This window comes from Lissotriton helveticus, chromosome 4_1, assembly GCF_964261635.1.
Source record: "Lissotriton helveticus chromosome 4_1, aLisHel1.1, whole genome shotgun sequence".
NCBI classification, from domain to species: Eukaryota; Metazoa; Chordata; class Amphibia; order Caudata; family Salamandridae; genus Lissotriton; species Lissotriton helveticus.
In genome coordinates, this window is record NC_136063.1 from 1,727,875,484 (window position 1) to 1,727,889,387 (window position 13,904).

General features: G+C 45.3%; 1 protein-coding gene across 3 annotated transcripts in view; it reads left to right on the plus strand.

Annotated features, from left to right (window-relative positions):
• SLC25A53 (solute carrier family 25 member 53) overlaps window positions 1–13,904 on the plus strand; it is a 209,849-nt gene that overhangs the window by 125,498 nt on the left and 70,447 nt on the right. The window contains exon 1 of one of the 3 annotated variants that reach the window (XM_078685901.1): window positions 10,673–10,783. The exons of the other annotated variants lie outside the window; for them this stretch is intronic. The gene's annotated coding sequence lies outside the window, so the exon portion shown is untranslated. Of the gene's footprint in view, window positions 1–10,672; window positions 10,784–13,904 lie in introns of those variants that run through there. 3 annotated transcript variants of the gene reach the window in all.

Below are 13,904 nucleotides of genomic sequence, written 5' to 3' on the forward strand. Positions count from 1 at the left end.
AGGAGAGGGGAAGGACTTTGCTTTGTACTGTGTTCCCTTGCTTGAAGGAATCTCCAAGGGCCTGAAGAAGAGCTGGGTCCCTGTTAAGAAGTCCCAGGAACAAAAGGACTTCACCCCCAGCTTCACTGAACTCTGCTGAGAGAGTTCTGTCCTTCCTAGAGTGCTTGAGCCAGTTGTGGTACCTCTGGAAGCTGTACCTGTGTTGGGAAGCTGGAAACCAAGATTTTAAAGACTTTCTGCAAGTTTTAACGCATTGCTCGCTTGCAGAGCGCATCCCCGTCGGTGCGAGGAAATTCCCGCTGCTACGAAGGCCGAGATCGTCGCAGTGCCTATTGCTGCTGCCAGAGTCGTTGCATCTTTCGTTTGCGGGACGCACCCGTCCGGTACGGGAAGATTACCATCGCTGCGAGTATTGTCGCAGAGCCTGTCGTCACTGGGTGAGATTGTCGCACCGCTTGCTTGCACACCGCATCACGTCGCTGCGAGAGTCGTCGCAGAGCCAAAGCATTGAGGGGCTGCGAGAGGAGAAGATCGACGCTGAGCTGCGCATCGTCGCCGCACCAGAGATCGTCGCCGCCCCGAAGATCGTCGCATTGTAACTTTTGCTAACCGCTTCCACCGAAACCTGTGCACCGGAATCCACGCAAGGTATCGCATCCCTCCCCATACAGACCGGAGTCACCGCAACATGCCCGCTGCGTTCAGCGGGGTGGTCGCATCGCCTCCCCATGGTCTCAGGAGTGACATCGCTTGCTTTTCAACACTACAGCTTTCACTTGGAACTTTTGTTGCATCTAAAGGTACTGTTGGCTAAAACGTGATGCAACTGTGGATTATTTTAACGCAACCTTGAGAACTCATTTGAAACCATATTCTTGAACTGTGTATGTTGGATTTTTGTTGTTTTGGTCTTGTGTAGTTTAGATTAAATACCTTTATTTTTCTAAACTGTTGTGGAGTCTGTTTGTGGTGTTTTCACTGTGTTACTGTGACTGTTGGTACAGATACTTTGCACATTGCCTTTGATAAGCCTGACTCATGCCAAGCTACCAAGGGGGTGAGCAGGGGTTATCTCAAGAGTGTATACTCCTTATCCTGACTAGAAGCAAGGGTCCCTATTTGGACAATTGTACCTCCTACTGCCAACTACAGACCCCCCAGTTCTAATAATAATTGTCTATGTTGAGCATTGTACTGTAAATGATGTATGCCCCCTAAACTTCTAAATGAATACCCAGTAGTCCAACAGCCTTTGCAGTGTTTGTGAGAAATTGTGTATTCAGCGTTACTCAATTGGCTGTTGTGGTCTAAATTATCTTGACTGGTACATTCTGATTTAATTTGTTCATGATTTAATTTGGTTATATTTTGTATATAATGTATGTTTTATGTTTAACACTGAACACAGTATGTACACAAGAAAGCATCTTCATTGATGTAGTGTGTCTTTTGGAAAGGCGTGTCTTAACAATGTCTTATTAAGATAAAACATTTTTTTAAAAAAGAAATTCAATTACGAAAGACCAATCGAAGCATTTAAAGGTCTCAGTCTGTTTAATGTTTAAACAGCAGTATTGAATAACATGTCAGAATTTGTGTTTTTATAAAGTTACCGTGATCTTAGCATTCAGATCACACACAAAGCATGTCATGGAGGAGTTTTTATAATGCGACATCTTCGATTTATTTCCAGCAGTTGGCAAAGGTGTGGGGGTTGCATGTCTAGTTTTAGAACAAATAACGAATAACCAAAAAAAGTAACAATGTTAACCTCGTAGAGGAAAGGAAAAAAAAATCCTTTTTTATATGTAACCCTCACCCACCAGGGTTACCCCTTGGTGGCATACTTCATCATAGGGTTCATCCCTACCTGCTACGGAAAGGGGTGTGCTATGACTGATGGTTGCGTGGCAGCACTGATAGTATGTTTTGCCTATACACCCACACTGAGTGTTTTATTGTGTAAAACCAAAGTTAAAAATATCTGCCTAGTGGGAAAAATAATATTTTATTTATTGGAGCGCAAAAGTGGCACAGACAGGTTGGAGATACCGACCCTTGATGAATGTTTGACCTCAGGGCGGTGTTCCTACTTTGGCACTGAGTTGGGAGAAAAAGCAATGCAACTCTGGCATGAAAGGCGAGTGTGGTTACTTATAAAGAATCAAGTAACACCTAAACACTTTTTGTACTACAAGTTAAATTGTAACCTTTAAGATTCACAATAGCCGAGAGGGATCTGGACCCTGAGGAAGGCCACAGACCCATAAGGGCTGTAGTGATTGGCTGAAACATGTCGGTAGGAGCAGACAGGGTGATGGAGATGTAAGTCCTCCTATAGACCCAAAACTTACTTTTTAACCCTGTCAAGTGAGACCATTAATAAATTAGTAGATAGGCACTCACTTAGGCAGTCTTAACACTATTTCTTTCTGTATTTGGGATCCCTCATTTGGAGAACTGTCTCCTTTTCTCTTCTCTTCTCTCTAAAAAAATCAGTGCTCCACTCCGAGTGTTGGTCTGCACCAGGGTGTTTGTAGCGGCCCAATTATGAAGCATGCCACTACATAGTGGGTGAGGGCAGTCTTAGGAAAACCCTTGGGCTTATCTGTTAGGTTCTGGTTTTTGTTTGAACTCACTCCCATTTGGTTCTCTAACCTATGATGCATTTCACTTAAAATAAATCTTTCATTTGGATAAGATCCATTTTGCAGCTGTCTGTCTGATACAGTATTTTAACTGTCCTTCTCTTTGTGCAAGGTCTATATTTTATTCAATCCCCTAGTAGATATGGTTAAAAATGTGGGATAAAGAGAAACTTCAAGGGTAAGTGACTCTTAGGTTCTCTGGGCGACTAGTGTCAAGCCCTAACCCAAGGCTTTTCATCAGGACCTAAGGGGGTTACTCCCTGTTACCACTCCTACAGTCATCAAATCTCTTAATAAGTGAAGAAATGAATTTAATGAAAGTAAATGTAATAAAGGTATACAACACCTATTTGGGCTGTTCTTTTGTTTTTCTACGAAGGTTGGGAAAGAAAAAAACACATTAAAAATATGCACAGACCATGGGCATCATAAATGCATTATGTGTTGTCCAACATGCACTAAAGTGAGTGGACAGTGATATATTTTTCTCATATCCTGAATATGTGAAAATACAGTGAACAAAATGTTGTTTCAATGAAATTTGTTGTTAGACACACAATACATAGACACACACACAACTTGCCCCCAAGTGGAACAATACTACACACAATACATTACATACATGTAAATATGTCTTAGTGAGGCCTCATGAGTCCATGCTGGGAAGAAGGGGTGCCTGTAGTCATACTCTGTAGGGAAACAGTATTCAAAACGGGATAGTTAGATACAACAAAAAGGTTGGAAAACCTCCTATCATTAGACAGAGAGGTCCTCTAAACCTTAAGTTTTCGACTTCTAAAATTGTCATGGTAGGACTTACTCTGTCAAGGCTACTCCCTCGTTGTGGGATTACACGTTCGCCTGTGGCTCGGAAGATGCCGGAGGGGTGTGGTGTGTCCCGTAATATACAGGGGGGACGTGCTGCCGTCAACGTCCTCGAAGCGATGCAGCTCTAGACCCCTAGCTCACTTCAGAGGTCTTCCTAGACTGCTGGGCCACTCATCAAGTTTTATATAATTTTTTTATATGTTTATTTTGCATATGTTTGACCCAAAAAGTTATAAAAATGTGCATGCGTTTGCCAAGACCAGTAGTATTGACTTTGCCAATGCTTGTTTCGAAATGTCACACTAATCTCATGTGAATGCTTCCAATTTGTACATGGAGCGTGCTCTGATGTCTCTGTGTTTGTTTGGACAAAGGTTTGATCTGTAGTTGTGTATCACTCAAGCACACATCCACCAGTTTATAACAAACACATTTGAATAGGAACTAAGGAGCATATTCTTAAGGATTTATTGCTGAGTTAACACCACTTTATCGCAGCCAAAGTGTGATACATTTATCGCTCCATTCGCAAGCTGGTGCTAACAGCCCATATCACCAGTTTACCAGCGATAGCAGCCGCTTAAAAAATCGCCACAGATGACCCTGGCAACTATCGCTAATGAGATGCAGAGTAGGAGTTCCCGTGCAAAAAGCCACGACAACACCACTCCGCAACATTCTCTACGACCAGCCAGATCGGCGATAAGAACCCAAAACAGGCAATAAGGCGTGTTAGCAGCCAGATATTAACACCTGCTCTGACCCGCTGTAAAGTCGGACGACAGCCTGCACCAGAAAGGGAGCCCAGCCCAGAGATACACCTGAAGAACAACAGATGCCATGGAGCCACTAATCATGCAGCTCGGAGCCCCAACAGGGCCACAACATCCACCACTACCACCCCCATGACCCCCAACCACTGGCCCCCCAAACCCGGGAAAGACATGTCACATCAACTTCATGTACCAAAGAATCCGCCTGATGTCGCACAATCACAACAGGTAACATGCATGTGTCGTCACAAAAATGACCATTACACATTCATCTTTGAATTACCAAACAAAAATGTATTACAAAAATCCTTAGAAGACACATGGTGGCACAATCTATAGGTCACTGCCTGCAAGACAAAAATCCAGATAAGAAGGTATGTCATGCGCTAATCAAAAGACAGAGAGAGAGCGAAGGATAGAGAGATACTGAGAGAGAGAAAGAGAGGGAGGGAGAGAGAGAGGAAGACGGAAAGAGAGGGAGGGAGAGAGAAAGACGGAAAGAGAGGGCGGGAGAGAGAAAGACGGAAAGAGAGGGAAGGAGAGAGAAAGACGGAAAGTGAGGGAGAGAGAGTAAGACGGAAAGAGAGGGGGAGAGAGACACAGTGATAAGAAGAGAGTGACGGGGAGAGAGAGTGCCGACACTGCGCACCCAGGCCTCGCTGCTCACCTGCTGCCACCGGTGTGTCTCCAACCACCTGCCGGTAGGTAGTGCAGTTCACCAGGTCCCTCATCTGAAACAGATCCCTCATCTGAAATAGAGTCCAGGTACATGAATAGCAAAGTACATACAATTGCACACACCATCATCTTCTGTCCGCCTTTGCGCACCCAGGCAGCTGCACCTCAGCCCTCCTACTGCCCAGCGGTGCATGCCCGCCCCTGCGCACCCAGGCAGCTGCATCTCAGCCCCTCCCGCCGCCCAGCGTTGCATGCCCGCCCCTGTGCACCCAGGCCTCATTGCTCACCCTCCACCACCGGCGTGTCACAAAGTGGGCCCCAAGACTGGGGCCCGCGAACATGGCACCCTCCACATCATGCAGCCCCATTATGCAGGCCACCAGGTCTCACACTTGATTCTGGGTCTTGATTTCGCTATGGCAGAGGACATACCACTACACACTCAGCCCTTGAGGTGCCACTAACTCTGTGACCCGCGAGGCAACGCCACATGGCGGTATGCACGCACTGCCCGCTGGCTCAGACCTACACTGTGGTCTATCAGGGCTCAAAACGATCATCACCAGTCCTGACACGCAAGGACAGGGCATCATCGCAGGCTGCACACCCGCTCAGCACTTAAGGTGCCCCTACATCAATGCACCGAAAGGCACCGTCCAGTGGCGGTGTGCATGTGCTGGCTACAGTATATACGGTGCCACCAAGTCTGTGCCCCGCAAGTCATGGACCATCTATGATTGGGTATTGTGGTGCGGACGACAGCATGTCACCTCCGGCCCTGGGGAATGTGATGTTTCAGGGCCCTCATGCCTACATTAACACCACACGGATACACCCAGATAGAGAGTAGAAATGGCATCGAGCACGTGCGCCCATCCCTTTATATTGGCAGAGTCACATGTCCTGTGACGTGTGTGCTGGATGGGTGTGGTGTGGGTGTAAACAAGCCGTGAGGGAGTGGCTGTGGCATGCTGACAACTAGACCTGTGATCTGCAGCTCACTACAGGGAAGACCTGGCACATGTAGCATTGTCGTCTCCCCCCCTGTGAGCGTGAGTGGAGTGGGCTGGCCTGGCCTGGCGTATGCCAGTCCAGCGTAAGGGTTTGAACAATGACCCCAGGGCTCTGGGAGTGGTTCTCTACTGGGCTGGACAAGGAAGTAACTAATGTGTGTGTCCCTGTTGTTGTGTCAGCGCCACCCGGACCGCATTCGGCAATGTATCACCCTGTGACCCAAGTCCAACGACACGAGTAACATGGACTTAAAGGGGAATCACATATGGATGAATGAGCCTATATTCATCCATACTTCAACACTTGATCAAAGACATGAGACATCTGTGTGATTCTGAATGTTTAATGCACATTCAGTGGAGTGTTGCAGCTGGAGCAGTAGAGGGCCACGCAAACCCCACTTTACAATAATGGCCCGTGGAGGGCCAGCCAGAGTCCTTCAGGGAATGACAAGTCAAAAGCAAGAGGAAGAGTTCACTCTGCAGTCCGTTTGCTGTGTCATTGGCGATCAAACAGAATATGGCAGTCCATGTCGAGGTCCAAGGTGAGTGTCGCAGAGTGTATCGGGGGACAGTGGAAGGTGATGATGCAGAGGGCAGAACCAAGCAGAAACAGGCCATATGGCGGAGATGACTGCTACAGTTTTCTTCTTACCAGTAAGGCAGTTTTTATCTACATCTTCATCCTCTGCTGTCTCATGTGCCTCACGTGTGGGTGGTGGTGTTCTGTCTCCAGCACTGTGTGGCAGTGATAACTCATGGGTTGGAGGTGGAATGTCTGCCACTCTGTGTGGCACTGACACTTCAGGGTGCGGAGATGTGGATGTAGTGGTAGCAGCAGCATGCATCAGACCAGGCCTTGTGGCAGCAATGCCATGAGGATGGTCCTGAGGTCATTGAGAAATCCAGTTACCTCTCGCTGGTGTACAGCCATGGCAGCCGCTCTTTCCACCTGTGTCCGCCCCATGGTCTCCATTAACCTCCGCATGTGTCTCAACTCCCGTGTGACATCGCTAGAGCCACTCTGACTGGACAATTGTTCTAGTCTCTGAGTCAGGGCTCCAGCGATGTCAGCCATGGTCCATTGGAGAGCATAGAGCAGACTGTGGGTGTCTAGTAGGGACCATGAGTGGTCCCTGATGGGACTTAGACACCCACGTATGGCATCTAGTTTGGCTGCCATGCGGTCGAAGCCCACCCACACCTGTTCAGTCAGATTCTCCTGGTACCCGAACACACGGCATTGGAAGGCCATGTGTTCTTCGTGGGGGTCCTGGGAAGCAGCCGTGGTGGTGGGTGCTGCCTGCTTTGTAGTCTGTGCAGAGGGTGGGGTCTCCTCGTAGCAGCTGGGCTGCCCTGCTCCTGGAGGTGGGCCGCGGATGCTCTCTATGAACTGTTGGAGGGCGTCAGAGTCGAGGCTGTAGTGGTCCTCTTCGTCATCAGAGAAGAGAGGTTTGGGGTGGTCTGCAGGAGGTGTTGATTCTCCCTCTGCAATGTGAAGGGGAGATGCAGTTTAACAATGTGTTCACATGTCTGTTGTCACACTGTACATGTTTTCATACAGACTGCATGACTGTGTACATTGTGGCTGTTCGGGAGGAGCAGCCTATTTGATGGGGGACAGTGGACATTTCGACAACATAACGGATGTATGTTTGTACTTGTACACTATCAACTCACATTTCCCTGCAATGCCAAATGTGAAAGGCCAGTTTCTACATACAAGCGGCACTAGTTGTGTCCTGTGTTCTGTTGTGGACGTGTTGCGGTTTGTTCCACATTTTTGTCAATGGTATGTCCTCTGCCTTTGCTTCCTTTTGTTCCAAGGTGCTCCCAAACCACTGAGGGACCTGCCTCTGCACCTCTTTGTTTTTCAAAAGAGGCGCCTCAATCTCCATGGCTTGCCCTACTGTTACTGTGCCTCACAGGTTGGCCTTGCAGTACCACAGGCTGCATTCAAGGGAGGGAGGGAGGGAGGGAGAGCAGGCGGGAGGGAGGGAGGGAGAGAGAGAGAGAGAGAGAGAGAGAGAGAGAGAGAGAGAGAGAGAGAGAGAGAGGGGAGAGAGGGAGAGAGGGAGAGAGAAGAGAGAGAGAAAGAGAGAGAGAGAGAGAGAGAGAGAGAGAGAAAGAGAGCGAGAGAGAGAGAAACAGAGACTGGCTGCACCACTGTCAGTGCAAGTTGCTGCATCCTTTTTCAGCTCACGGTTTATCGTGGACTCCTCACATGGTAGACTGTCACAGATGTACCCAATGCCTTTGCATGAACATGTATTATTCAGTGAAGTGTACAGCACAGTATACTCTGAGTACAGCAATAATGAAACTAGGGAAAGTAGAAGTAACTTTTATCAAAACAACACTTCCTGTTTTTGTAAAAACACAAAATGAATGGGTACACCTAACTCACATTTTCGTCTTCTGGTTGTGGAATAGAAAAAAATCTTTGTCAGTCCTACACACTAAACGTGCTTGTAATAAAACTGAATGTTATAATGAAAGCTCTTTTTTTAGTGGTGTGAATCTGATGGCAGTTTGCCTGGTACATCTCCATGTTTGTTTCCAATGAGCTACAGTGCAAGATATTTGTTGAAGTAGGGGTATGCATTGGCAGGACCCAGAAGTATAAGTGAGCCCAGATGCACTATGGTGTGCCCCTTATTCCATCTCCCGCCAAAGTGTAAAGCTTTGATTCTGATCTGAGTTAAACTTGGTCTGTGCACAAATTGCCGTGAATGTAGCACAAAACTGTGCAGTCCCTTCCTACCAAACTGGAAAAGCCAATGGAATAACTCTGCTAGCAGTGGGTTGTCATGGTGGACTCATTTACACAGTTTGTGTCAGTGGACATACTGACATTGTTCTTTGGGGGCGGAGCGAGTTCACATCTTTAGCAGCTCATGTTCCGTGCACATATTTTTTATATGATTCCCAACAATCGCTGTATTTATTAACAATGTTCGAATTCCAGAATAAATGAAAAGATAGCAGAATGCTAAATTTTTAGAATGTGCTTCTGCTTGCAGCAATATTGGCATATATCACATCGTTAACCATATTTTTGTAAACAGCTTCACATTTCTTCAGGACCATAATCTTAATAAACTGACACGGGTTTCCAACTGAATTACTGGCAAAGCCAAAAGGTTGGGCATCTAACTGAAAGTACCATTTCATCGGTCTCAGTCATCCATCCCTCAATGCAGCTTGTCACTCAATCTTGCATTCATGCATCAACTCATCTACCTATTGACCCACTCTTGCATTCAGGCACTTGCCCCTTCCTAAAGTGCACAAAACATACCAATCAGTGGGGAGGCACTTTTAATTAGAGCCAGATCTGTTGGTCTTTCCAATGATACATTTATATTTCTTGACTCACTTGTGTCCCTTGCCCAATGAATATCACTAATCTTTGTTTCCTTTGATATTTCCTTCCTCTACTTTCCCTGATCTTTGTTATCTGAAGATCTGTATTTGATGTAATGCACTGAATTCTTCTTACATCATTTACCTGGCTTGTTATATGTTAATACATTTCCCTTGCATCGGTAGTATCAGTACATAATGTGACCCGGTGATGAAAGGTAGAGCCTATCAGCACTCATGTTTTGGGGACTGGAATACTTTTATCCACAGCAAGAGAAAGAAAAGCACAAAATGGGAAAGGAAGGAGGAAGACAACAATGGACAAAAGACTGACAAAGAAAGAAGGCAGGGGTGAAAAAGAAGCTGAAAGAGATAGATATGGAAACAGGTAGTGTCTGGTGGTGGATTAACGAGGCATTAGATGAAATCAAGACTACCCAGCCTTGGTATTTGGCACCCTGACCTTTGATAGCGCAGGCTACAGGCTTCTGAACAAAACTTTCTTTTTTTTTTTTTTTTTTACAAATTAAGCACTGCAGTGTGCTGTGGCTCCTGCCTTTGTCATATTTGCAGGATAGAGAGACATGCAGTTCCTGTGTGCTTGTGATGGCATTACTTTTTTGGAGAGTGCGGTTTATTTATAAAATGCCGATTGGGTTTTGGTTATTTCACTTTATAAGATTTCTAGCACATGGTTATGATGGACAATTATCTGTGGAGAGGGCCCCAGTATGGAAGGTGTGACTGAGCCAAGCCCCTGACAGCATCACAAGAGACTTCCTTACTTGTTTTGCAGGTATCTAGAGTGTCCCTCACTCCTGCCAAAATGAAAAGAGCCAGAAGAAGACTGCAGAGGTAGCTGATTCACTGCACCTTTTAAAGTCAAATGTGGCTCATGGACTTATTGGGACGTGGCTTCCTGTTGACCCTCCAGAACCAGTTTTAGTACTTGTTCTTACTCTGCTTTCTGCCAGTAGGGGATAAGTACCAATGTTGGAGAACCAGGATTTGCATTTGTTGTGACCAGTATTGGACCAGCATTGACCCGCCAAATCCAGATTTTGTACTCGTTTAGAACAGACTTTTCTATTCAGCTGAAAGATTTTGTCATAACCTTGATTTTAGAGTCTGCCAAAAACCTGGATATTTTGGATTCTATCACATTCCCCTCAAGTCTGACACTAAGGCTTGAGGAACCTTCACCCGCAGTGCCCTGAAAAGCGAAGAGAAGCAGGTCTGTTGGCCCTCTAGTGCAGTTCTACTAGAAGTTGGGACCTGGACTTGTGGAACCTTAGGCTGTGGTGCAATGTAGGAAGAAGAGAAGTGAATCTGCTGCTACTAGTACGACCCACAACTTGAAGAGAAGAGCAGAGGCTTGGGTGAGCCTTTAAACTGCAAGGAGAATTGACTGAAAGAAGAACCAGCCCAGGAGGCATGAGGACCTGCAGCCCAGCTGACCTGGACCATATACCCACACGTAAGCTTCAGCTCTTGATGTGTCACGCAGGCTTGCACACCTGAATTAGCAACAGATCTCATGACACCTCCTATTTTAGGGCCTGCATAGAATGCTGGGCCCATGACCTGAAGTGTGAGGATATGGGGTCTAATGGACACCATACATATTGTGTGGCCCAAAAGGAAAACTAGGGCTCTTCTCTCCCAACTCCTATCACTTCTGGCATTCTAGCTGTCACAAATATTATGACTGTTCTCTTCAGAATACTCCCCCTCTCGAGTGACATGTGTTAGTTAATTAAACGTGAATACATATGGTTAGTACAGAATGTATATTTAGTTTATATTATTTCTTTGTGTAACGTGATAATTAAGTTTGTTTAAATATAGTCACAATATTTAATCTAAAAGGTGACTGTTATGTACTGCATTATGTGTTATTGATTTTACATGAGTTGTTGAAGGTTGATATCTATGTGTTTCATTTATTGTTATTATTCAACAGAACGCAGTCACGTGGAATGAAAAAGAGTAAAAGGGCACCAGGCCACTCTCTGCTAATTGTTTAATCTCCGAGTTCGAACGACAGTGAAGTAATGCTATAACAGCTGAGCAGAAAAAAGTGAGGTGTTAAGAGAGGAACCTTCATTCTAGGGGAAAATGGTGCAGGCAGTGCAGAAGCATATCTCTAATTTTAACTGAAGGGTGCCCCGGAAGGAGGCAGCTGGCTTTCGATTGTTGTGATTATCAAGCTCAGTAGCTCATGTGCAAAAAGAATAGCAGGCTTTGCTATCAAACTGAACACCAGCCTTCTCATTCAAACAGGGATGTGGGTTTGAATCATCTCTGAAACTCAAAATAGCTTTTAAGTTTCTGCTGTGCTAGAATTAGCATAGTGCTTAGGAGTAGCAGAACTAAGGTAGAATTGCTATAAAAGCATACAACAATTATGTTGAGGTTTTTCCTTTAATTCATGTTTTAGTAAACATTGCTGCAGCCATTTTATTTGTCTTAATTCTAGTTGCAATTCATATCGTGTGCACTAGAATAGGGTTTTGATTTGAAAAGAAATCTTTAAAAAGTATTCCTCATTTTCTAGTGTTTGTGAGTATAATATTCTTTAATGAAATGGGTTTGGAGTTCCACTAACTATCTTTGTAATCTCTCATGGGATTCACCGTTACCTGAAAAAACCAACTCATTCAAATATTGCTCAGTAGAATGGTTGCAGCCCAGCTGGTTTACTGTTTTGGGTTGGCATTTTAACTGAGTCCTTTGTGCCAGAGGGTCTAGAAAAGCAAACCCTGTATTCTAAAGTGATCTGGAAAACGTATAGTTTGGTGCCTGAACTCCGTGCACACGTTTTCTAGTTCCTTGAGCAATTGTGGAGGGAACAGTCAAGAAAATAAGTATTACAATTAGTGAAAATGTCTGTTATAATATTGGGTACCACCTTATGGTGAGCTAGGTGCTTCCTATTTGCCATAGGTTTGTTAGGCTCTTATAGAAAGTTATTCTCCATTTGTCATTTGTGTTGTTTGAATCATATTAATTTAATCCATTTGTTGAAAAATGCACAAGCTCCTGTTTTGATAGTGGAAAATTCCAGGGTACCAGTCACAGTCACCAGGCACGTCTCCTTGTTAGGGGTGTCCCCAACACTGGGGTGGGGTAACATTTGTTGTAAATACATATGGTTCCTACCCCTTAGAAATATTTTATTCATTGGTGGAGTTTGATGCTGTAGATCTCAATACTGAGAATTTTCTTACATACAGACCTGCACAATAACAGCTAATTATAAACATTATTGAGACGTAAATGTCCTGCTAGAAAATCAAGAACACCAAGCATGATTTGGTAGTCAACTTCCGCATGTAGTGCAGAACATTAGAATGGGCCCCATAAGCAATGATGGGGTCACCTAGTCTGTATTGGCTGGGTATACGCCATATTTTGATTCAGTGAGCCTGACACTTGCAGAAGTAATACAGTTACTAACACATGTAATGGCTCTCTACAGACAACTTCAACAGTATATCTTACGAATCACTGCTATGGAAGCATGTGCTCCTTAATCAGCACACACTATGCATGCCACAGTACAGTTAATCAGTCCACAGACTATTAACGCTATTGTGAGCAAAGCACCCACAAAGTGAGATGAAATTCCATTCTGAATTGCTCCCATAATCAGTCAATTGGAAGAGGTCTATCTTCGTACGGCACCTAGGATAAGCATAGAATCCTAACCATGTTGCTTCCCTCTGCGATGGTACTACCCACAGAAGAGTTCAACATGTATTCCAGTGCATTTGTGAATATTTATACTGCTATGCATGGCACAGGCTCATTGGAGATGCTGCCGGTGGTGTTGAGACAGGTACGAAACAAGCATTGAAAATGAAATAGGTCTCGCCTTTGATTAAGTGAAAGCCAATTGCTTTGCAAATGGTGTTGTATAGCAAAGCAAATGGCTGCAACTTTATAAAAGGCGACACCTATTGCATTTTAATGCTTGTTATTTACATTGGCTCTCCTGTGTCCGCGTTTGCGACACGTCTTCGAAATATAAAGGGGGCTGTCTGCCGTCTATTAAGGCGCACTTTTCAGGCTAACTGTCCCACCCCGGGGGACAAGAAACACCGAAGATGTCCGGGAGCAACTGGGAGGAGGAAGTTTACGGGGGCCGCTCTGAAGACTGGGTGACTTGACTTGACGGAGAACGCCTCTCAGCGCTATGCTGCCCACAATCCCGAGACCTCAACATGCCCCTCGCCAGGCCTAAAATGCGCACTCAGCTCCGTGCGTTACTTTACATGCAGCCTCTTGTGGGTTCGCATTCTCTGTCACTCAGAGTACCGGAATGCAAAGAAAATGGGAGTGGGTGAGCAAATAACACTGGCCGCAGGGCAGGGTGATATCTCTGAACACAGTGAAATACACCAACCAACCAAGGAGCAGGTTGGTTTCTTTTAAGCTTGTGAGATCCAGCAACCACAGCGCAGGATGTTAAAACAACCCCGGGGCAGGCTGGTCTCTTTGAAGCTTGTGAGATCCACCAACTACAGTGCAGGATGTTAGGACAAATACCATTCTAAACTCCCGTCGTTGTATGCAGCCAATCTCCAAAACTTGAG